This window comes from Phocoena sinus, chromosome 9, assembly GCF_008692025.1.
Source record: "Phocoena sinus isolate mPhoSin1 chromosome 9, mPhoSin1.pri, whole genome shotgun sequence".
In the NCBI taxonomy this organism is placed as follows: Eukaryota; Metazoa; Chordata; class Mammalia; order Artiodactyla; family Phocoenidae; genus Phocoena; species Phocoena sinus.
In genome coordinates, this window is record NC_045771.1 from 91,648,806 (window position 1) to 91,671,511 (window position 22,706).

Genomic DNA, 22,706 nt, shown 5'->3' on the forward strand with positions numbered 1-22,706 from the left:
TAGACACTCACATTTTTCATCCCTTTTTCTTTAACATCTTTATTGGAGTATAATTGCTTTACAATGATGTGTCAGTTTCTGCTGTATAACAAAGTGAATCAGCTATACATATACATATATCCCCATATCTCCTCCCTCTTGCCTCTCCCTCCCACCCTCCCTATCGCACCCCTCTAGGTCTTAAATCTACTAATTTTGCTTTTCTCTCCCCAAACACTGGAGAATTCTATATCATTTGGGACTGAGGTGTTTTTTTTTTCAATTGAAGTATAGTTGATTTACAATGTTGTGTTCTTTTCAAGTATACAGCAAAGTGATTCAGTTATATATATATTTTTTTCAGATTCTTTTCCATTATAGGTAATTATAAAATACTGAGTATAGTTCCCTGTGCTATACTATCTATCTATCTATCTATCTATCTATCTATATATATATATATATATATATATATGTAGGTCCTTGTTGTTTACCTATTTTATATATGATAGTGTGTATAGGTTGATCCCAAACTCCTAATTTGGGATTGAGTTTTGTTTATTTTTAAAACAACAACTACTCTCTGCTGAGGGCTTACTCTGAACCTGGTACTTCTTTCCTAAACTGTGGGATGTTTTCCCACTTTGCACATGAGTAAAGTAAGGCCCACAGCAGTTAAGTTGCTTTTCCGTTTTCCTTACTTGATACTGACACAGCCAGGACTCACAGTGTCTGATTAGGTTGTCTGACTTCTGAGTCTGTGCACTTGAAAACAACCCTAAGCTGCCCATTTCCATGGATGGAGAACAGCACTTGACAACCACCCAAGTGCCACTGTGGTCGTGTCCTGCGCCAGGGGATAGCATCACGGGACAGAGCCTCTTCAGGGCACTGAGGAGAGGCTCACGGGAGGGGATCTGGAGCAGCTTAGCTCTTTTTTTATGTCCTGGGATTCTGCATGTCACTCTGTTTGAACAGGGCTCCACTGAACCCGCTGAAGGAAAGCATGAAGCTAGTGCAGGCTTCCTGGAGGTGGTCTGCAAGAAGCAACAGTTACTTCTGTTTCACAGAGTTATTGGTGGAAATTAGCAGTTCTGCCTGATAGTCTTTCACACACTTCAAGGTCTTATGAGAGGATGGAAAAAACAAGATGACTACGCAGGGAGCCATGGGTTTTCAAGCAGCTGGCATCCTTTTACCCCTGTAACCAATGGATAAGGCTGGGCCTCTGTAAAATCTTAGAGCTGTGAAAGTTTCTCTCTTGTACCTTCCAGTTATGTACCTTTTCTTACACAGGTGCTAACCTTTCTCTCTCCTTTCAGGTATTCAGCATCCTGATATCTTTCCCAAGAAAGAGCTAAAACGTGGAACCACTGAAGTATTGCGTACAGACGAGACCTCGGAGGTTTCATTCTGGCAGGGATCAAAGCTTAAAGTCCCCATCTTACGCGAGAGTATACAGGTGACTCAGGACACTAATCCTGTGTCTGATACGTGACTGAAGCAGTAGTAGCTCAATAAATATAGCGGTGAATTAAGGAAACCGAACTCTAGCAGGAGAAGTTTAGGTATTAGCCAGTAGGCTGGGAAATGCTTTTAAGAGAGAAGGGGATTATGGGAGACTCCTAGCATCCTGAAATCACTCCATCAATGCAGCATCCAGGGCAGGCCTGGGAGGCGAGGAAGATTTTTTATTGCATTGATAGGAAACACAGTGACTTCAATGTTTGTACCACAAATCACAGAAACAGCAATTGGGAGACCATTAGGAACACTGTTCTGATTCTTATGGTGTTTTTACAACTAGCAAATTAAACGAATTATTGAAAAAAAAAACACTAAAAAGTAAATAACGATAATCCCTCTCCCCAAGTAATCTGCTTCCCTCTACCGTTAGAGAAACTGCTGTGACTTTGGCACAATTCTTCATGTTATTTATATCTCAAGCAATGCGTTATTTTAATCCAAAAGAGAACACTAGGCAAAAAAAAAAAAAATCACATTTCTTTGAGGACAAGGGTCTTTACTTAAAATATATGTGGCTGGGCCAGTGAAGGGCCTCCTCTGTGTCTCTGCCAGGCATTAGTCACAAGCCAAATGCCCAATCAGTTTTTGTAAACTTATGATTCGCTTTCATCCCAACAAAGCCCATGTTTGTCACTAGGAGACTTGCTTCTTCGGCTACTGGCTAAAGCATCAGTGACATACTTCAAAGATTTGGGGAACAGTTTCTATTCTTTGCGAAGAACATTTGTTCTCTCAAAAACAAATGCTAGATTTGTTCATGTGCTCCAAATAAATGAGAGGAACATTTCTTTTGATTTTTTTCCAACTCCACCTCCGCGGTGAACAATGGAAAGCCACAACACCCTCTCTCCTCTTGCGAGCAGAACTTGTGAGTGAGCCGAGTACTAAACCGTGACACCGTGGAACCTTGGGAAATCAGAGTGTGACACAAAAATGAGGTGGAATTTCTTTAGCTAATGACACTATCTGACAAAGGGCTGGAACTTTAAACTTTCATAAGACTGCATTCATTAATTCATTCACTGAGCAAATTAAGCACCTACTACACGCCAGGCAGTATTCTTGGTGCTGGGGTATATTAATGAGCCCAACAGACAAAAGTTTTTGCTCTCACGGACCTTATGTTCTAGTGAAGGGAGACAGATAATAACAGAATAAACAGTAAATTATATAGTTTATAAGGTAAGTACTATGGAGGAAAAAATAAAACTAGACAGGGAGATAGGGGTTCCCAGGTATGTGTGTGTGTGCACATGTGTGTGCATATGTGTATGCGTGTGTGTGCATACACACAGGTACACTTGCTCACCAGGGGATCAGGAAATGGCTCTCCAGAAAGTGATACTTAAGCAAAGACCTGAAGGAGGGAGCAAGCTATGGCACACATGCAGGAAGAGTGTTCTAGACTGAGGGAAGTACTGTGCAAAGGTCCTGAGGTGGCCTTTGCTCAAGGCTGGCTTGTTGAAGCAACAGCAAAGGGGCCAATGTACGGAGAGCAGAGTCGGGGGAGAGGAATAAAAGTGAAGTCAGGGTAAGAGTTTGGGCTTTGCACAAACTTAATCAGGATAAAAAAACCTGAGTATTCTCTAGAATGAAACATTTGACAATGAGATCATTTTAAAAACTAAATACAAATTTAAATAAAATGCAGGTTGTAAAGCCATACTTTATTACTTTTTCAAAAATCTTTTTCTTTTTTGATTGAAGTGTAGTTGATTTTCAATGTAGTATTAGTTTCAAGTGTACAAAGTGATTCAGTTATACATATATATATATTCTTTCCCCTTATAGGTTATTACAAAATATTGAGTATAGTTCCCTGTGCTGTACAGTAGGTCCTTGATGATTATCTATTTTATATACAGTAGTGTGTATATGTTAATCCCAAACTCGCCATAGTTTATTACTAATGGTCATATTTAAACAAAAAAGTATGCACTTATCATGATCATTCTCTAAAAGGCACCACTGAAATAACTATAATCTAAGTGGGTGGGAGATTTATGAGTAGATAGTTTTACTGTGTGTTGATTTCAGAATTTGTGGGGCAGGGCTCTTCTGGCCAAAAAGGATAAACCCTCTGCCTGGAATTTTACTACTTGAGTCTAATGATAAGATTTAATTGTTCCTTCTTCTATATCTTCAAGCTATTTTCCAGATCCTTCTATTAAAACACAAACACTGGGTTAGGATGGGAAGGGGGCAGGGAAAAGAGTGGGAAATCACATCTAAAGCACTGGCCAGGTCATTTCGGAGAAGCGGTACAACTAGGTACCTTCAAAATCCTGTGTGGAGGGCTTCCCTGATGGCGCAGTGGTTGAGAGTCCGCCTGCCGACGCAGGGGACACGGGTTCGTGCCCCGGTCCGGGAAGATCCCGCGTGCCGCGGGGCGGCTGGGCCCGTGAGCCAAGGCAGCTAAGCCTGTGCGTCTGGAGCCTGTGCTCCGCAACGGGAGAGGCCGCAGCAGTGAGAGGCCCACGTACCCCAAAAAAAAAAAAAAAAAAAAAAAAAAATCCTGTGTGGATAAGACACGGCGTGGGTTCCTGTGGAAGAGCTCTGGGAGGGAAGAGGCTGGATGGGGAGTGGTGACAAGGTACAAAGAACAAGTGTTAATTGTGACTGTTTTTATTCATGTGGACAAGTGTCATAGCTGTGAGCAAAGCGCACTGACACTAAAATTCCAAGAACTTCTTTTTCAGATAGAATCAGCCTCACAAGAGCTAAGAATGGCCATAACTACTGTAGTACTACCTTCAAGCAGGCAAGCATCCCTAACCATATTATATTGTTTGGCCTAGAATTTTTGTCTTTCTGTAGCACCCACTTATTCTACACAACATGCACGAACACGGGAGGGATATTTAGCACTGAAGGTGCAGCGTAACAACCTTGACAGCCTTTAGGTTTATTATTTGATGGAATGGGCAGAAGGGTAATAGCTTTGACTTCCCTGTGAGGCCTTACTTGTCATGAACACACAGTACCGTGACCAGAACTCCCAAGGCCAAGGGCGTCCCTTATTAACTAATCAAGCATTCTGGTGGGCACCTCTCTTGCCCAAGCAGAGGTGTGGTGGTGAAGCACACAGGCTCTGGAATTAGACTCACTTGGGTTCTGAACCCCTGTTCTACCATTTACTAGCTGTGTGTCCATGGGCAATGTATTTAACTTTGTACCTCAGTTTTTTTCATCTATAAAATGAGGATAATAACAGGTTACTGTGAGGATAACATGAGATAAAACATGTAAAGTGCTTAGAACATGTCTAGCACTGAATAAGCTTCCTAAATGGTGACTATTATTAATAGTAGGACATAATGGTTTCTAGAATAGGTATCACTGGGAATATTCAATTCCACTATTAAGTTATTACCGTCTACATACAAATTTAATCCTTCCCAAAACTTCTGTTGGCTTTTTTATAGGCATGAAAAGAAAGAAAGAAAGGAAGAAAGAAAGAAAGAAAGAAAGAAAGAAAGAAAGAAAGAAAGAAAGAAAGGAAGGAAGGAAGGAAGGAAGGAAGAAAGAAAGAAAGAAAGAAAAGGAAGGGAGGGAGGGAGGGAGGGAGGGAGGGAAGGAGGGAGGAAGGAAGGAAGAAAGAAAGTTGATATAAAAAATACTGCTTAGGGCATATTTGATTATTCTCAGTTGTTACTGTAACACTGGTAATTTTACCTTATTAAATATTGAAGAAGTACCATCACCATTGGGAAGACATTAAAATATATAATATGAAATTAAATTTGTCTTTATGGAATACAGCCAGAGAGGCTCCCAGATATTATTTTTACAGTAAACAGCTATTTTCCATAAAGGCCCTCATATCGTACATATATGCCAACAAAACCCAGAAGCAAAGGACAACTGCAGCCCTGGGTAAGATGAGATCCTTGGAGAACATGACTTAGCTCCATGTTGCGCTAAACAAGGAGCAGCAGTAAAACAGGAAGGGGGCAAATGAATGGCAAGAGTCTTCCTTGGTTGAGGCACACAGGCCAGGACGAAATAGAAGTTAATATAAAGGGACCAGGCAAAATTTGCATCAGGTCTGGCTTTACAACCTAGAATTTCTTCATTTTCTTTTCTGATTTATTAGAACTAGGGAAGAATTGGTACCAGGCACCTGGGAGATTATTAGTAACAAAAGGACCGGACCAGTTGAGCTACAGAAGGAAACAAGCAGGGTGCCCCCATGGCATGAACACATGGCCACTTACTAGCCCATCCCACGTGTCTGGGATAAATGAAAGGAGTACCAAGTCAGATCTGGGATTTTTTTTCTGCTTATCCTATGCACATGAAAAGTAGAAGGGAAATTAGATAATTTTTCTATTTTTAAAAAAACTACAGTTCTTTTCCATTTGATTGGCTTAATGGACGATCAATGGACAGTAGTATGAGTTTTGATTAAGAAATACCTAGAAGTTCAAAATGAAAAATGTATGAATGTAAATTATGATTTGGGCATTTAAAATTATGATTCGGGGCATTAATTATGCCAGAATGTGTCCAAAAGTACACATGAATTCCCTCTGCAGCCAACGCATCACTTTCTGAGACGTGCGATTCATCTCAGCATATGCCCCAGGGTTAAACTGTCTTTCATCTAGAAATCTGAAAGAATTATTAAAATGGAAACGTTTCATGGAAATACCACCTCAGTCATTTGGCATGTATCTAACTGGTCACCCTTTCCAAATAGTTATCACAGGACAAAAAAAAAAAAAAAACCACCATGAATGTAACAACAGAAACAAAACAATGGAGCTCTTTTCCCTGACACTGGACTCAAATTTGTGTGTTAGTAATAATGACAAATTGTCCCATGTTATTGCTTCAAGAACTGTTTCCAGTGACCCTGGGGAATGCTGTGTACTTGCTTTCCTTCATATTTGCCCTTGGCAAAATTTTCTTTATTCAGATCATTCTCTGAGAAAGTCATTTCAGTCTGAGTTGTATACATTCTAGGTCGCTCGGTTAATAAGAGTTTTTGGCCTTGTGGTTTCTACAGCCGGTTATACTCTTGAAGATGATTGATGGCGTTAATTCTCCTCACACGTGGTCCACGGGTAACCGGCCCCCTTCTTCAAACAAAGTGTACTCATTCTGAGGACAGCCTGGGAGGACCAGGTATCACTGCTGCCAACCCAGTTCTCTGAGTTCCAGGGATAGGACTCACCTAAGGCAGAGATGGCTCAGCTAGGATTGTACTCATGGAATCATGCGACAAAAGCTCCACTAAGTTTAACCCAAACCATGAAAGGCAAGGGGCTGCTGTTCTCCAGCATCTGCTGTTCTCTGGCATCTCTACTCACCAGGCCTGCAGCCTCTCTCCTTGTTTGGGGATCTCGGTTCTCTTGCACCTATACAGAGAGTTTCCTAACAGCTTTCCTCATCTTCAATGTGCTTTCATTTTCCTAAAACACCAATGCCGAATTAACTTTCTCGAAACAATGGTGGGCACACCTTACTTCTCACTCGGGAACTTAACAGGTTCATAACTGAACATAAGTCAAACTCAGTACAGTATATTCACCATCAGACATATTTCAGATGCAGTATAATCATGACGGAATCTTCTCTCTTCACCTCAAAAGCAGCCCTTCTGCATTTTCTATTCCTGTCAGTAGCACCACCATCCACCCAGTCTCTAAAGCCAAAGGTCAGGACTTGCTTTCCCTCATTCTTTGTTCCTTTGCTGAGTGGCATATAGGTCCACTCAAATACACTGTAAATGGTCCCCTCTGCTAGGATCCTAGGTCAGGCTCTCTTGCTTCTTCTCATTTCTCACCTCTTACTGGTTTCCGGCTTCCAGTTTCACCCATGTATTCTACATACAGCTGACAGAGTACTTGTTCTAAACTCAGATCTAATCCTGTGACTCCCTTACTCAAAATCCTGAAGTGGAATCCCACAACCTACCCCAGACTCCTGGCTCCAACCCGCCTTCACGGCACCTCCAGCTTCTCCACCTTCAACCATACCAAGCTCTCCAAGTGTACCCACCGCCAGGCTTCTAGTGGTATCTGCTCTCCCTGGAATGTCCCTCTCTACATCTGCCCAGAAGATGCCTACTCGCGTCTCATGTTCCTTCTCAAGGATTTTCCTGATGCCACCACGCAGAGTTGTCACATTTGCCTCTGTATCACCGTATCCCTTTATATGTACATATACACACACATAAATATATATATATGTATGTATTATTTTTACCTTTTTGGGACTAATTACACCATATTGCAATAACTGTGCTATATACCTGTCATGTATAGTATAGCCTGCCTGTTACTCTTTGAGGGTGTCTGAAACATAGTAGCTCGTGGACAAGTGAATAAATGTTTATTCATTCATGAAAAAAGGAAGAAAGGAACAAACAGCTCTCCAAAGCCACTTTCAACCACATCTTAGGTCTACCTTCTGCTTTAAGTTGGTTTACTTATTTTGTCCTTTGGCGATGCAAACACCATGGTTCTCTCCCATCCCCCTCAAGGCTGCCATTCCCCCACTGTAACATCTACTCTTTTCAATTTAGTTTTTCTGAACTAGTCTTAGAACCATTCTTCCTTCAATGAACAGTTTAAGTTCAAAGTGGTCATAAACCTCTGTTAGCCTCTCAGTACGTAGTGGTCACCACTCCTCTGAACTCCCAGGGCACTTTCAGCCTTTCCCACACATTTAACCGTCAGTAACGCTACTCTGTGCTCTTTTTTTACGCGTAGACCTAGTACATACGTGTGTAGGTGAACGGTTGATTTATATTTATGTAACTAAAGAGTGTGAGTCACAGAAGGGCCAGAGTCATATCTTACAATGCAGACTACACCATCAGAACTTCTCATAGCTCCCTATACACAAGAAGCAATCAGTAATGTTTAATAATGAAGATGGTCATCCTATAGGCACTATATGTAGGTCCTATAGGTTAGTATGTTATTTCTATTAATGAAACCCAAATAAATCCAAAATAAACTTTGATTTATTGGTGAAATATTGGTGAGGTTCTAGGTTCAAGTATGGGCAACGGTCCCATAAGTCATTCAGTGGTGATTCAACACCCTACTCGTGCAGAGCTATGTTTGACTCTCAGTTGAGGAAAATCTGTTTTAGAAAAGGAAGTCTTTCAATTGTTTCCCCTTTATGCAAAGATCTTTGCATGCCCCTCCTGTATGTATTGAATCAAGGCAGCTACGATTCAGTAATAAAAAATAATTTGGACAGAATCAGCAAGTCCATTATAAGATAGATACTTGAAATCTATTTCCTCACTAAACTTGGGGGTTGCTCTACAGAAGAAAAATCCTAGTGTCCAAAGGTTTGTTTTCAGGAAAATGAAAATTTTATTTCATGTATTTACCATAAAGCTGCTCTGGGTGGTCAAAAACCATCAGCAACAAATGAAAAGACCCAGAGAGAAAATTCGGGGGAAAGTTCTCTCTAGGGATGACTTCTGGTTTTGGTATATAGCAAGTATTCATTTCAACTCAACAAATATTTATAGAGCATGAACTCAGTACCCAGGATGGTGCCAGAGGCTGTCTAAGACGTACTTATCTTTTCCTACTCCTCTAGGTAAGAAAGCTTTTAATTATTTTGCACAAGAAACCAATTGGAAGACCTTTTTTAAATATTAAAGCATATCTTTAGTTGGATTCTCTGTAAGAGGGAAATATTACATAATGAAGAAATATTTTACAGATACTTTGAACTTAGACCGATATATTTTTCAGCTCATTTGAATAATTTCAATATGGTAGCTGTGTCTAGTTATATTTGTCAAATTCTTTCTATTTCTCAGATTTTTTTTTTTTTTTTTTTTTTTTTGCCCCAGGAAACAAAGCCATTCAGGAAACTACATTAACGCCACAGTTCTCTGTGCTTACTGACAAAAAAAATAAATACAATAGAAATTGACAGGAACCATTTTCTCTGTGCCCCTTCTCCATGTGGATTGTTCTCTGCCGTCCATCCTCTCTTTTCATAACCTGTTCCTATGGCCTTTCCTTCACAAGGCTAACAGCTTCTGTCAGCAAGGCTTTTATTCAGTACTGTATCAAGAGCTTTGCAGAAAAATGTTAATCATGTTCGCTGCTTCTCTTTGTTTACCCCTTCAATTCCTGTAGAATTCAAGCTAACCAGGAAAACGCATGTCTAATCACAAATGTGAACTCCCTCTTAGGCAGTTATTTTGGTGCATTTCTCTCCTAAACATATCATATAATTAGAGGTTCTGTGAAAATCAAATAAGATGAGTTTCCCCAAATGTGTCTTTCACATCAAATATGTATTATAATGACTTAAACAAGTATTTTGCGTACCTTGAGTTCCAAGAGAGAAGCTTATGTATGCCTGCCAAGGAAGTACTTAAATATTTTACTATTTTTCCACAAATATTCCTTGTAAGGCAGACATAACTAAGCATTTTAAAGTAATAGTAAATTGGGGGTTAGATGTCATTAATCAAATAAAAGAAGTCATGTATTCTATGAACCTTCTGAAGTAGACCTTTGAATGGTCTTGTCACTGCTAAGTCCAAATGGAATAAAGAATCTTCACTCAAATCCTATTCTTGAAAATATCAGAATGTCATCCTTCACCATTAATTTCATGCCAATTATTAAACAGGATATTGGTGACACCACTACTTCTATATATAATAGTTCCATACATGAATTCTCTAATGTATAAAAATTCCTTCTTGTTCAGAATGAACTTGTTCACTTTTTTTTTAGAAAAAAAATTTTTTTTTTCTAAATAGCCTTTCCTTTGTTAAAATGCTACAGTTGGAACCTCAAGACGCACTGGTAACACGCACCACGCCGACACTGCTGGATCACTTCTCTGATGCTCAAACCTTCTCTCACCATTTTAGAACATGGCTTTCTCATCACTTTTGCCATCTTGCTGAAAATTCTGGGGTCAGGAAGTTTTAAAAGTAGCAGTAGAATTCTTACGTCTCAAATAACAAGTATGAGATACTAAACAAATAAAAACTCTCAAACACAAATCTTTTTCAAACCGTCAGACAAGCAGAACCCCATCAAGATGAGACTTTTTAGAAACAAGCTATGAAAAAAAAAGTGGTTTAATGGGAATTCATAATACAGCAAGAAACGTCACAACCCTGAATGAAGCTGACCGGAAACAGAATTACCCTGGCCTGACTGATGGCAATCCCTGCCTCTGGGAAGAGTGGATTTCCAACTGAGTTGCCAAGTTCACCAAATGTCTAATGGGTTGGCCCTTTGCATAACTCTTTCTGTATTATTCAAGTGAAAATTGTACTCCATAGGTATTTTCTGCTTTTTTTTTTTTCTTTACAAAAACTTTGAGAAGAAGAAAAATGAAAGTCAGGGCAGGATCGCCCATAGGACAGACAGATGGCATCAAGGATTTACGTTTAGCTGGAAGACCATTCCTTCTACAAACCTCACAGTTTTATAGAGTTCCTGCTAGATTTAACATAGAACACTTCTGCCAGAGGAGAATATTCCTGTAAAAAAATCTCCTCGATCTGTCGGTTTTATTTACAAAGGCGCTGGTGTGAATATATACACCCGGAAGACCCATGTGCAAATGGACCCATGTGAGCGACACACAGCCGGTGAGATGGCACATCCCGCACACCTCAGGTGCAGCCTCGGCTTGAGGAGGCATCGCAGGAACACATTAATCAACATGTTCAAGGAATGCATTAATCAACACCGCCGAGTAGGCTGGCATGCCCCATTGTTTAACCGTGCATTGCTAACAAACGCACAGCAGCAATATGAATGTGAATTTCCACCATGCTGCAAGAAACAAAACCCTTTTCAGGACTGGCCCCATGCACCATATCCCACTCGACTCGTTCAATAGAAATCATTCTCTCCTGGATGCGTGCTAGTTTATGGACTTGCTTTTTGCAACAGTCAACCAGAAACAAAGACGCTTTACAGACCAGCTAAGTTTGACAAAAGCTGTAGAAATGCCTTCTGCAGATATGAAAACTTGAATCCTTCTAAGAGCTTTTTTTTCCTTTGCCTTACAAAACGAATTGCTGTCACGAAAGACAAAATAAAACACAACAAAGCAAAGCAAAAAAAAAAAAAAAGTCCAAGCATCTGTGTCTGCACTCAGATGTGACGGCAACACACTGCATTCCCAGCAGGGGCCTGGGCCTGGCCTCTGATCCACACTGGGCTTCATTTTCCTCCTGGGTAGTTCCCTAGATAACGGTCCTGCCAGGATTTGGCTCCCTCCAGAAGCAGCCCCGGACAAAATGTCCAGATGCTGGGAGGAAGGGATCTGATAAAGCACCCTCAGAACCTGGGCACACAAACCTACCTTTGTGTGTTCAGAGTTCTGTGGACCTGAGCATTTAAGGCTTTCCAGTACTGTTAACACTCAGAGCATCTCACTCAGTAGGTTAGGGGGAGCAAAATATTGATTTGATAATGAGAATGCTGAACGTAAAGATCATAATTCGGAATGAATAAGGGATGCCCTTTACTATGATCATTCTGAATAAATGTGCTCCCAGGGGCAGAGTTATTTCAGTAGCGGTTTTACTGCTGGGAGCCAAGGTCACAGGGCAGTGGCTCCCCTCTCTGGTGGTACAATTCCAGCCCTTCAGTGAGCCCCCCACATTAAAGTTCGTGTTCCCCTGATCCAGCCTTATCTTGTCACCAGTTCTAATTCTGATGACCTAGAAACCATTTAAAACCTGCAAGCCAAAAGCACGGCAGGGAAAACAAATCTGATCCAGTAAGTATCTGTTGTAAAGATAATCCCATCAGCCCTTTGGTGTATAAATGCTAAGTCGCTACACATTTCCAGTACTGGGGTGACTCAGGCAATGTTCTCCTTCTAGTCCCAAAACAGATATTTCTCCCCACTGGACCACAGTGGGAGGAGAGGGGAGGGATGCATGCAAGTTGCAGAATTCCTTCTGCTGACTACCAGCACTGATTGCTACTGCCACAGGACACAATGCCACCCTTCCCATCACTCTCTCACCCACTCCCACTATCTCCCAACGGAGGATGCTGATGTCTTTCTTCAGACGCCTTTCCACAGCTCTTCCGGAGACGACTACCAAACTGAGCAGCCCACAGCAGTGGGAGGCAGATAGGGCAGATTTCCAGAGGAAAATGGTTGCGTCTCATAAGAATCACGAGGACAGGATGCAAGGGGCAGAAGGGACTTGATCAACAGACGCATCTCAATCATGGATGCCGTAATGACTCAGCGATAAAGATCAGGAAGTGTATTATAACCCAACCTCCCTACAGAAACACTGTCCATGGGATTTCACATGCTTCCATCTGACTCCAGGTCACAGGGTGTTACTCAGACTCCATACAGAAATGGAAAACTGAGCAGTACCCCGGGATGGAAGGAAAGAACCTACATCCCCTCTCATTCGGCTTCCAGGAATGCTGCTCCTTGGTAGTGAGCTGTCATTCCACGAAGAAGTTTGCCGGGACCACAGGGGAGGGACTGTCCAAGCTCAGTAGTATTTCAGGAGATGCTGTCACTGAGTGGAAAGCTAGAGCTTGCCCTCATCATAGGTCAGGAGGACGGAGGAAGTTAATAAGCATCAGAAAAGATTGTTCCGGTTTTCTAGTTGATTCAATACCCCAATTTTAACTGGTATAAAACCCTTTGCTTAGATTTATGTCCCTGTCTTGGTTTTTGGAAGTTCTGGGCTTCCCAGGGTAATTGCTTTTATTTATTTATTTATTCAGGGTAATTGCTTTTATTAATGAGCTTTTCATCTCTAGTTCCGTAGGCAAGTATTCCTTTTGTGGATGACGCTTGTCTCCTAGGTTTGTCTGGTGTCGAGTAAACATGAAATGAAACTTATCAGCCTTAAAATGATCCTGTAGGACAAAATTTTGATAGATCTCTATACTGTGAAAGAATATCCAAAACAGTAGTCCCAGCTGGACTACTGTTTAAATATTGATTCACATTTACAAATCAACTTAGTCATAAGAGAAAGTCTTTTCACTGTTATCAGTTTTACTGTTATCTACTCAGAATAGAACTACCAGTCTCCTAAGACATCTGCATCATTTAAAAAAGTTAGTAGCACGAGTCCAAGGGAAAGAACAACTTTGAAATCATCAACCAAAAACAATCATTAAGTACCTCCAATAACCTGCCAGATCTTCCCTCTTCTGCACCTTGCCTAATGGGAACATGCTTTAAGGTACAGCACAAGCATGCTGCTTCTTCAGCCTCATCACGGTTACAACCAGGACCCAACTTACACAAACGTAGCAAGAGCAGAAAACCAGTATTCAGAGTGATTTTGGGGGCTGCCCCCTGCAACTCGGGTTGCTTATAACAATTCCACCATTAACTGTCCCTACGTTTCAGCTCAAGGTTTTCAAGTCAGGTAGAAGGCAGATTTTCCTTGGAGAGAACTTACACATTAGTGCTGCTGGTGAACGCGAACGCAGTTTTCACATGCAACTGGACGTGGGGAGGGGTAGTACTTTCCAGACAGAGGGATGTGGGGTGTGGTGAGGCTTCACAAACCATGGCTCTGGCTGCCCACGTCTTTCGGATACCACAGCCCGCTAGCGAACATGGAAAAGCCTACTGGAAACTCTAAGTAGTTTCCAAAACGCTTTCTATTCTAATGTCAGAGGCCGAATTCTTGAATAGCCCGAGGACCTTCTGAATACAAGTGTGCTTTAGAGTTTCAGGAAGTTCCAGGGAGTCTTTGTGAGGCAAGGGAGAGGCACAGGAAGGCAGTCAGTGTTTAGTCTCCACCAGATGAAATCCTCCATGAAGATAAAATGAGATATTCTTGTGGTTCTACTAGAGCCTAACGACTAAAAGTTCACTGTAGTCGTCTGACAAAAGTGCAGCCGAGAAGATAACTGAGAAGAATGGACCGAGAAAGGCAGAACTGAACTTTTTCACCTGTTGCCCTAGAAGACAGAGACCTGAAGTCAAAGAACTCTCATGCAGTGAATGGATGAGAAAATAATGCAACCAGCCAGGAAAACTCCCTGAGGAGTCACCTTATGGAGCCCCACTGCTGCCACCTTACAAGGGCACTATGCACACCTTCCCAGCGGCCCCTGTGCTTGCCTTGTCTTTGTGTATATTCCCCCTTTCACTAGAAACCACCATTGACAAATAAGCTCCTGGTCTTTTGGTCTTCCTACCTCTCCTGAGTATCACACAATACGCCATCTACAGAAGAATCTGCTAGCACTTACTGCTGGTGCTGGTGTTTTATGGGTAGGCCACTTTACTTACCACTGAGACAGGAAGACAAGAGTACAGCCATTTTGGAAAAGGACCAGGGAACAGCTTTGAGCAAAATAGGCCTTGGAAGGTAAAGAACAAAGGTCCTGGGGGCCTGGGTCCCATAGACAAAAACCAGGCTGGCAGGAATAAAAGATGAACCTTATCTCTGTCACACTCACGAGTATACCTAGTTGCAACAAGACTCAACTATAAACTTTAATCCTTATCCGTTCCGGTACTTTCTTGCAGAAAATTCTGCCGCACTCCTTTCCCCTCAAAGAAGTACTCCTTATTCCTGCCAGCCACCATGGAGCCATCTGCTGCCAATCAAGAAGTCTGACAATTTCTGGAAATTATCAGTGATCATGAGACCAGCCCTCTCTATTGTTATAAAAGCAACTTGCCCCTTCTACTCAGGGAGCTGGCCTTCTTTCTTGTGCACAAACTCTCTCTTTTAGTAAAAAGCTTTGCTTGCCTAAGAGTCTTGTGGAAGCGGTACTCACTTCTATGGTATCGCTGTCCAAGGATGTGGAAAGTGTGTGCTGACACCACTGTTACTACTAATTCTTAGTTCCTAACAACTGTGGTTCAGTGTAGGCAAACTTCCACGTCCCTGCTAGAATGGAGGGGTCTCTCACATTGTCTTACCTTGCAGGTGTATTTATTTTATGAAATATGGACACTTGTTGGAGGAGGTATGTCTAGGTATATCAAAACTTTATCAGTCATTTTCCGTTGACGGGGGAGCTTTCAATTAAAAGAGCCATTCATAAAACATTCAGGCTCTTTCGGTATTGGTCAAAATTATCTAACTCAGCAATGTTGCTAATCTTTACTCATTTTCACTTTGAGGACTCTCCAAGCAGAACAAAACGTGTGCTATTTGATTCACAAAGCAGCCTCCTTAGTTTCCAGGCTACTGATCTGGGGATTTGTGGCCCGATTTTGAAACATCACAAAAACTAGTTAGTTTCAGTACAACATAACTGAAGCAAATCGAACTGAGGCATGAAAAATACAAAACAACATATGGATGGATCAATTTCAGACTTCTCAAGGACAAGGGACAACATCTTGCAAGATTTTACTACCTCAAAATCTTGCATACAATCTTCTTTTCTTAATTAAATTCCATGGGACTTTACTTGTTAAATAAAACCTATGAGGTAAGAGACCCAACGGCTGAACAATCACGCTTTCATAAATTCCTTAAGGAAGCTATTATTGGGTGAGATACAGTTGTCTGAACTGTGTTCCAGATCGTCAAGTAAGATATTTTTCATCAAGTTCAATGGCCTTTGAGAAGGCATCATTGGCCTGGCAGAGTCTGTTCTAGAGCTGATAATTCAAATGATATAAATTGGACTAGGGTGGTAAAGAGATTTATAAAGCAGAAAGCCTGTATCAAAGTAACACTGAAACTTTCCAAACAGACTTTTGTATTACTTGGACAATATGTTCTCAGGAGGTTTTTGATAGATGATTGAATCAAAAAGAAAAGTTTCTTACAAATAATTCCTTACCATTTTAAATCTTTAATTCCATCAGAAACCTACTGTTTACTAGCAATGCTTTTATTCTTCTGTCTATTTTCTGAACTTTGTACAATTCATGACTTAGAAAAACAAAAATCTTATTACTATGAAAGTACGTGAAGAGCTGGTTTTCTTCCCTGTGTATTTGATCCATCCTCTCTGACATGCAGTATGATTCATGTTTCTGCGACCATTATCCCTACTCGCTGTCTTTCATCATACTCTCTGGATGGACAGTATTTAAACATGGCGATACTATTACATAAACACATCATTTTATGGTATAATTCCCTTCTTGAACCAATTACTAATTTAAACCTTTTAAGAAGATAAGCTTCTACCTTTAAAGAAGATCTTCTTATCTGAAGAGATTGTTCTTCCTTTGACTTCTTTAAACCAAAAGTCTTGGCATTGCTCTGTGGGTTGAAGAGAGGGGAGAATGTTAACAAGACATTCGCCGTCAATCACAACAGATTGTCCATACATTAGCTCCAACTGACTCCCTGATGGGAAACTCAATTACAGGGGGAGCCCTACAAGGAAAGACAAATTATGAATAGATTTGCCAAAACACATCTCTGCTGGTTTCAATCAAAAGTGACAGCAGAGAAGTGACTAAAACTCTGGTGACCATCCCATTAATGGATCCCAATCGAAAGAGTCACGCCTGGTGCCTTTTTTCAGTTTATGGAAATAAGAGGGTTTTTTGGTAATGCATGTGTATAGCGTGGCTAAAATACTTCCGTATTGTGTGACTATTATTATTATTATTGAAGTATTTTATTTAGTAGAGTAGGAAATCTTCTCTGTTTGAAAGGCCCCAAGTTTTCAATGAGGGTCACAAAGAAATGATGGGTGCAGCCTAGAGCAGAGAAGACCCACCTGGGCTGTGACAAAGGGCCAGCTATGGACAGTCCAGAGCTTGACCATCTCCAAGTCTCCTCTCCTCAGCCTGAATGTCTCCTTTGCAAATATTCCAGCTGAGAAATAGCCAGCAAAGGACAGCACAGACCGGGAGGAAAACAATCACAGCTGAGTACATTAGGTCTCTTTTTTTTTTTGAGACAACCAGTTCAGGGACACCCATGGTTTTCTAAAAGAGGATTTGTGGCTTTTGGGACTTTGGGCTTTTGGAAACAGAAGTCATACTATCAACCTCTGAGAAACCTTTCAGAGAAGAGAAACAAGTGTCAATTCAGGAATTCCTGGCTGCACTCAAATATGAAGACAACTATCAATTGCAAAATGATTCTATTGCTAAAATAAAAAGATATGTCATCATCTCAGATGCTTTCGTTTAGGCCCGTGTTACAAAATATCTTCTGTATTCAGTTGCGAAAAGCTTTATCTTAATTACATGTAAAACCACTCCATCGATTTTCACTGGATCTGCTGCAATGACATTCTTTTTTTTTTTTTTTTTTTTTTGCGGTACACGGGCCTCTCACTGTTGTGGCCTCTCCCGCCGCGGAGCACAGGCTCCGGACGCGCAGACTCAGTGGCCATGGCTCACGGACCCAGCCGCTCCGCGGCATGTGAGATCTTCCCAGACCGGGGCACGAACCCGTGTGCCCTGCATTGGCAAGCGGACTCTCAACCACTGCGCCACCAGGGAAGCCCTCAATGACATTTTTATCAGGACAAAATGCTAATGTTGCAGTGGTTAGTGATCCTCCCATGGAATTAAAACCAATTTTAGAGTAAATGAGGTTTTCTTTCCTTGTCATTTAGTTCCCACTTACAAAATCTCTACAGGTGTGTAGGAAAGAGTCTACAAGGATTTGAAGCTATGTCTACAATAAAAACAATTCAACCAAATATACTGAACATGTCATATGTATCTGTCAATAGACTGGATAAATACAGATAAGAAAACAGGAATTAAATAAGACATGTTTCCTACATAAGGGATCACAGTCCATGCACTGATGGGAAAACCAGAACTACCATCAACCACCATACAATGCAGTATTTATAGAGTATACTATGAAACCACAAAAGAACAACTGATTCTACAAGGGGGCATCAAGGAAGGCGTTCCACAGGACACAAGGCTTGAGTTAAACCTTACAGGTGGGTAGAAAGGGCATTCTGAGTAGAGGGAAGGGCAGAAACAAAGGAACGGCAATGACCAAGTGGGTGGTATGTCCCCACTAGCAGAGCAATGGAGCTACAGGCGCAGTGATGGTGGGAGGCCGGGTATATGGCCAAGAGGGGAGGCTACTGAGGTCATACGCTACCAGAGTACAAAGGGCCTTGAGCACCAACCAACTGACAAGTCTGAACTTGAACTTGAGAACAATGCAGCCCTACTGGGGGTATTAGGCAAGAGGAAACAACAGTTGTCAGTAGTGTAACTGCCCAAGAGAATAGAGATTGGAAAGGGAGGCTGCTTTGGGGATGTTTCAGTCACCAACATACAAGATTCTTGGCTTGTAGGGGTAACCCCTGGCTCTTCCCAAAGCCCACCCCCAAGATGAATCAGAAAACACAGATGGAACACTGATGTAGGGATAGGAACATTGATTTGGTCAAGACATGCAATGCTACTGCAAAAATAAAAATAATCTAATTTCATTAATGGAATGATTTTGTGACTTTTCATTATCCTAATATATGAGTACACCTTTAGAGGTGAAACTTGATCAGGTCAGCATGTGGATGGGGTCTAGTTTCTCTCCCCTCCACCTAGCAATCTCTCCATCTTTCTGCATCTCTCTCCCCCAGGGCAGCTCGACTTGCTTTGGGCCCTACCCGGGACCTGAGGCAGGTGGGGTAGCCCAGTGCCAGGCCTGACACTAAGGAAACCTGTCCTCCTGAATCCTTTCTTTCTGTTACGGGATGTGAGCCTTGATTAGTCTTCCTCTCCATATTGCAGTGTTAATGTCTGGCACTGGTTTGGGCATAAAGGAACCAGCCCTGCTTAATGGAGGGTGTTGCTTCCAGGTCATTACTCACCTAGGGTAAAGGAGCCTGTTGCCTCTTCTAGCCTAGAGTAACAGAGCTCTGCAACGGGGACTCAAGATCAAGGCCACAGCTTCTAATGCCTTTGTATTTCGTCTTGCTTTGTCAATGTCCTCACTACAAGCATCTCCTTTGGGTACCACAGAGGTAGAGCAGAAGATAAGCATTATTGGGTCCTCTGGACAAAATACACCACAATCCTTTATCTCCAAATCATCTTGGTAAGACAGTTACGCTACTCAAAAGGTAGCCTGTTCCTACCTTCTTAAAGGCTCTGCTAAAACAAATTTCTGTGTATGGCAAAATCAACAGAAACTTAGAGAGTGCTTGAGTTTGCCGAACTAAGCCCTTTAAAGGCATCTTCTCCCCACCTATTTGGTACCCTCACTGTGTCTGAAACACTGGCACCACGTTGCTGGGGAGCTGTTGCTGAAAATCTATATCACAGCTGACTGGAGGCTACTGCTAGATATTGGGGAGTGAGTCCAGTAAAGACACAGGTCAATAAAATTAATTTTACTATAATTTTTACCTGGAAGACCTAAGAGAACTAACGTGTAATAGGTTACACTGTGTCCCAGACACGCAGGTGATGCACCAATTCTATAAGCATCATTATTGCTTTGACACAGAGGCAGAAACTGAAGCAACAGAGAGGTGAAGTTAATGACCCTCGACACACAACTGGCAAGTCATACGTTTGGAACACAAGACCACTTCTGTCTGAATCCCAAACTCGAGCTTTCTCTACTTCCTCCTGCGGCTTTTGAGAGAGGACAGGATAAACTTGGGATTGCGGATGCTACTGAGATGCAGTTAGAGGGGAGCAGGAAATTCTCAGAAAGAGTGGTCAGACTGAGTGGAAGAGCCAGAAATAAGGAGCCAGAAATAAAAGGGTCATGAGGGGGACCACACTGTGGTCCACGGTGTCAAAACCTACAGGAAGGACCCAAATGGGGAGAACTCAGCAGCTGGGAGTGGGAAGTCCCCGCAGCCCTGAGCTGGTACTACCCCCCCACCCCAACCCCCGTGGCCTATGCCTTCCCGCTTTCAGCAACACCTGCTGCACTAGGATTTCTATGTCCCTCTGGCAAGTACACCTGTTCACTAATAATGTCTCACAAAGGGGCAAGTGTGAAAACACTACTGGGTATGGTATGGAAGATGTTTTGAACACGGATTTTTAAAGAGGAGGCAAAGGAATGTGGTTCTTTTGATAAGTTTGAATCGTTTTCAGAATAATTCAATCCAGGGCAAAACACCCTAAAAAGAACACTTATTACGTAATTTCACATTGGTATGGTTTCCCATACACATCATGTGGGAAAATGATTTCATCCTTGCTTATGTGTATTACTGAAAGCCTCATTTTTAACCTCCCTGTGATGACGTAAACCCTCAAGCCTTTGTAAAGACCACCAAAAGACTATGTACTAACTATTACCATGTCAGCAATTATGCCAAACATTTCTAGGGAATGAATGTTTGCTTGCTACATTCGTTACTGTTGCTTTGACAACTGTGTCAATGGCCTTTCATCACCCTGAAACATATACATCATTGCGAAGGATTATTTTCCCAATAACAAAGTAACATTAAATTTTTTTAAACCAAAATACAATCAACTTATCCGATTAAGTAAACCCAGTCCTAAGTCAAAAGGTCAAGGTGAGATCTGATGTCATTTAAAAGTCGCCTTCAGGAAAGATGAATAACATCTAGGTGAAAAACGTAACAAACCCAAAGGCCATGGTACGCACAGTAAAACAATTAAAATAAAAACAATTCAATGGTGCATAAGTATAATATTAAAAATTTTCTACAATTCAAGAAAGTGAATACTTGCCTTAGCCGCTCATAGAAAAATAACATAATAAAATTCCTAAGAGCTCCAAAATAAATCGAACTATTGATTGGCATTAATTTTTGGCAGGATCTGTTTGTTTATTTTCAAATGAGAATCCACAACCTTCAATACAATCAAAAATCTATTTGGCAAACGCTGTTAGGAAAAAGTATCAGTGAGCAAAAAACGCTCAAAATCTCATTTAGTTTATACTCTCTGGCACAATTGTGAGGACATTAAAAATGCTTACTCTTTAGTTGCTGTGAGGTTGATTTCTAAAAACTGGCCTTAGTGATGATAATCTACCCTTTGGGGTAGACTACGTCAAAATATCAAGTATCTGACTCCTCAAGCCAATTCTGTTTTCAACTGTGACAATTATTTCCTGTTTATACTCTTAAAAAATACATGTAGTTGATAAACACTTCTGAACACCAATTCTGAAAACCTTACACATAACGATGTATTTATACACCTGCACTGGTATGTATTTATGTCTCATGCAAAAGTGTTTTGTGCTTTTATCATGAGGAAACGATAGTAATTTACCAAGTTATTTTTAATCTTTGGTCTTAACAAAACTTCAGTAGTAAATCATGGACTAACTCCCAAACTCTTCTTTTTTTTTCTTAACTTCCTGCCTTTGACATGATCCTTGGACTGAATCTGGGGCTCATTCATACTTATTAACTGGAGAGAAAAGGATAAACAAACAACCCTATTAAAATTGGCATTTATCTTTGGTTTCTCTGGGGTATGCCTGTCATCTAGCAGCCTAATTCAGCTTGGCATGGCAAAAAGCCAAAATCATCTTGAAAGCCGGTTCTCCCCGTTTCAGCAGCCTATGAAACAAAATACATTGCAAAAAGCAGAGAGTATGGTCTGAAATAAAGCAGGTTCTCCAGCTAGTACCTCAAAGAGATGGCACCCAGAGGGGCCCACCTCTACCACAACCTGGCTGGCGGGGCTTCTGGGGACACGGAGTCCCGACTTCTAATCCCAAGTTTAGCATCAAGTTCAGCGTACTCTTCAAGACCAATCAACTTCTCGGGACTTGGGACCAGCTCCATGACCTCTTGAATGTCAGGGTGGCGCAAGGCAGGGATCCATCCTGATGGGAAACTTGCAGGTGAACCAGTGTGCATCCGGCCTTACCATTCAGAGAAATGAAACCACTGGTCCCTTGATAAATCAAATTAAACAGACTGAAGATGGACCATCCCCAGAAGCTTTTGAGTGTTTCAAGTGACATCGTCATCTGCTACCTTGTAAATTGGTGCAAACAACCAACAGTGGGCAAATTACACTGATGCTGGATAAATGCCATCTTACCGTCTGTCAGTGTACCGGCCATCATGCTGTCACATACATTACTGGAACATTTCATGGTACCTCGGACATGGCACATTTCATGGTTTTATAGGAGGAATAACTAGAAGTGGAAACCTAGAGATCCAGTGGGAGTACTGCTAGCTGTTCACCAAAGAGCCATTGTCCCTTCTGTCACGTAGAGGGGCTGTGAGGGAGAAGCTCCTGTCCAGGGTCTACATTTCCAGCTCCCCTTGTATCTGGGCAAGACCTTGAGATGTAAGAGAGCTAACATGTAT

At 41.5% G+C, this 22,706-nt stretch overlaps 1 protein-coding gene across 1 annotated transcript in view; it reads right to left on the reverse strand.

The window, feature by feature from the left end:
* Positions 1-22,706, reverse strand: part of NRCAM (neuronal cell adhesion molecule) — a 333,422-nt gene that overhangs the window by 158,502 nt on the left and 152,214 nt on the right. Inside the window, exon 3 of the mRNA XM_032643696.1 lies at positions 16,631-16,705. The gene's annotated coding sequence lies outside the window, so the exon portion shown is untranslated. The remainder of the gene's footprint in view (positions 1-16,630; positions 16,706-22,706) is intronic.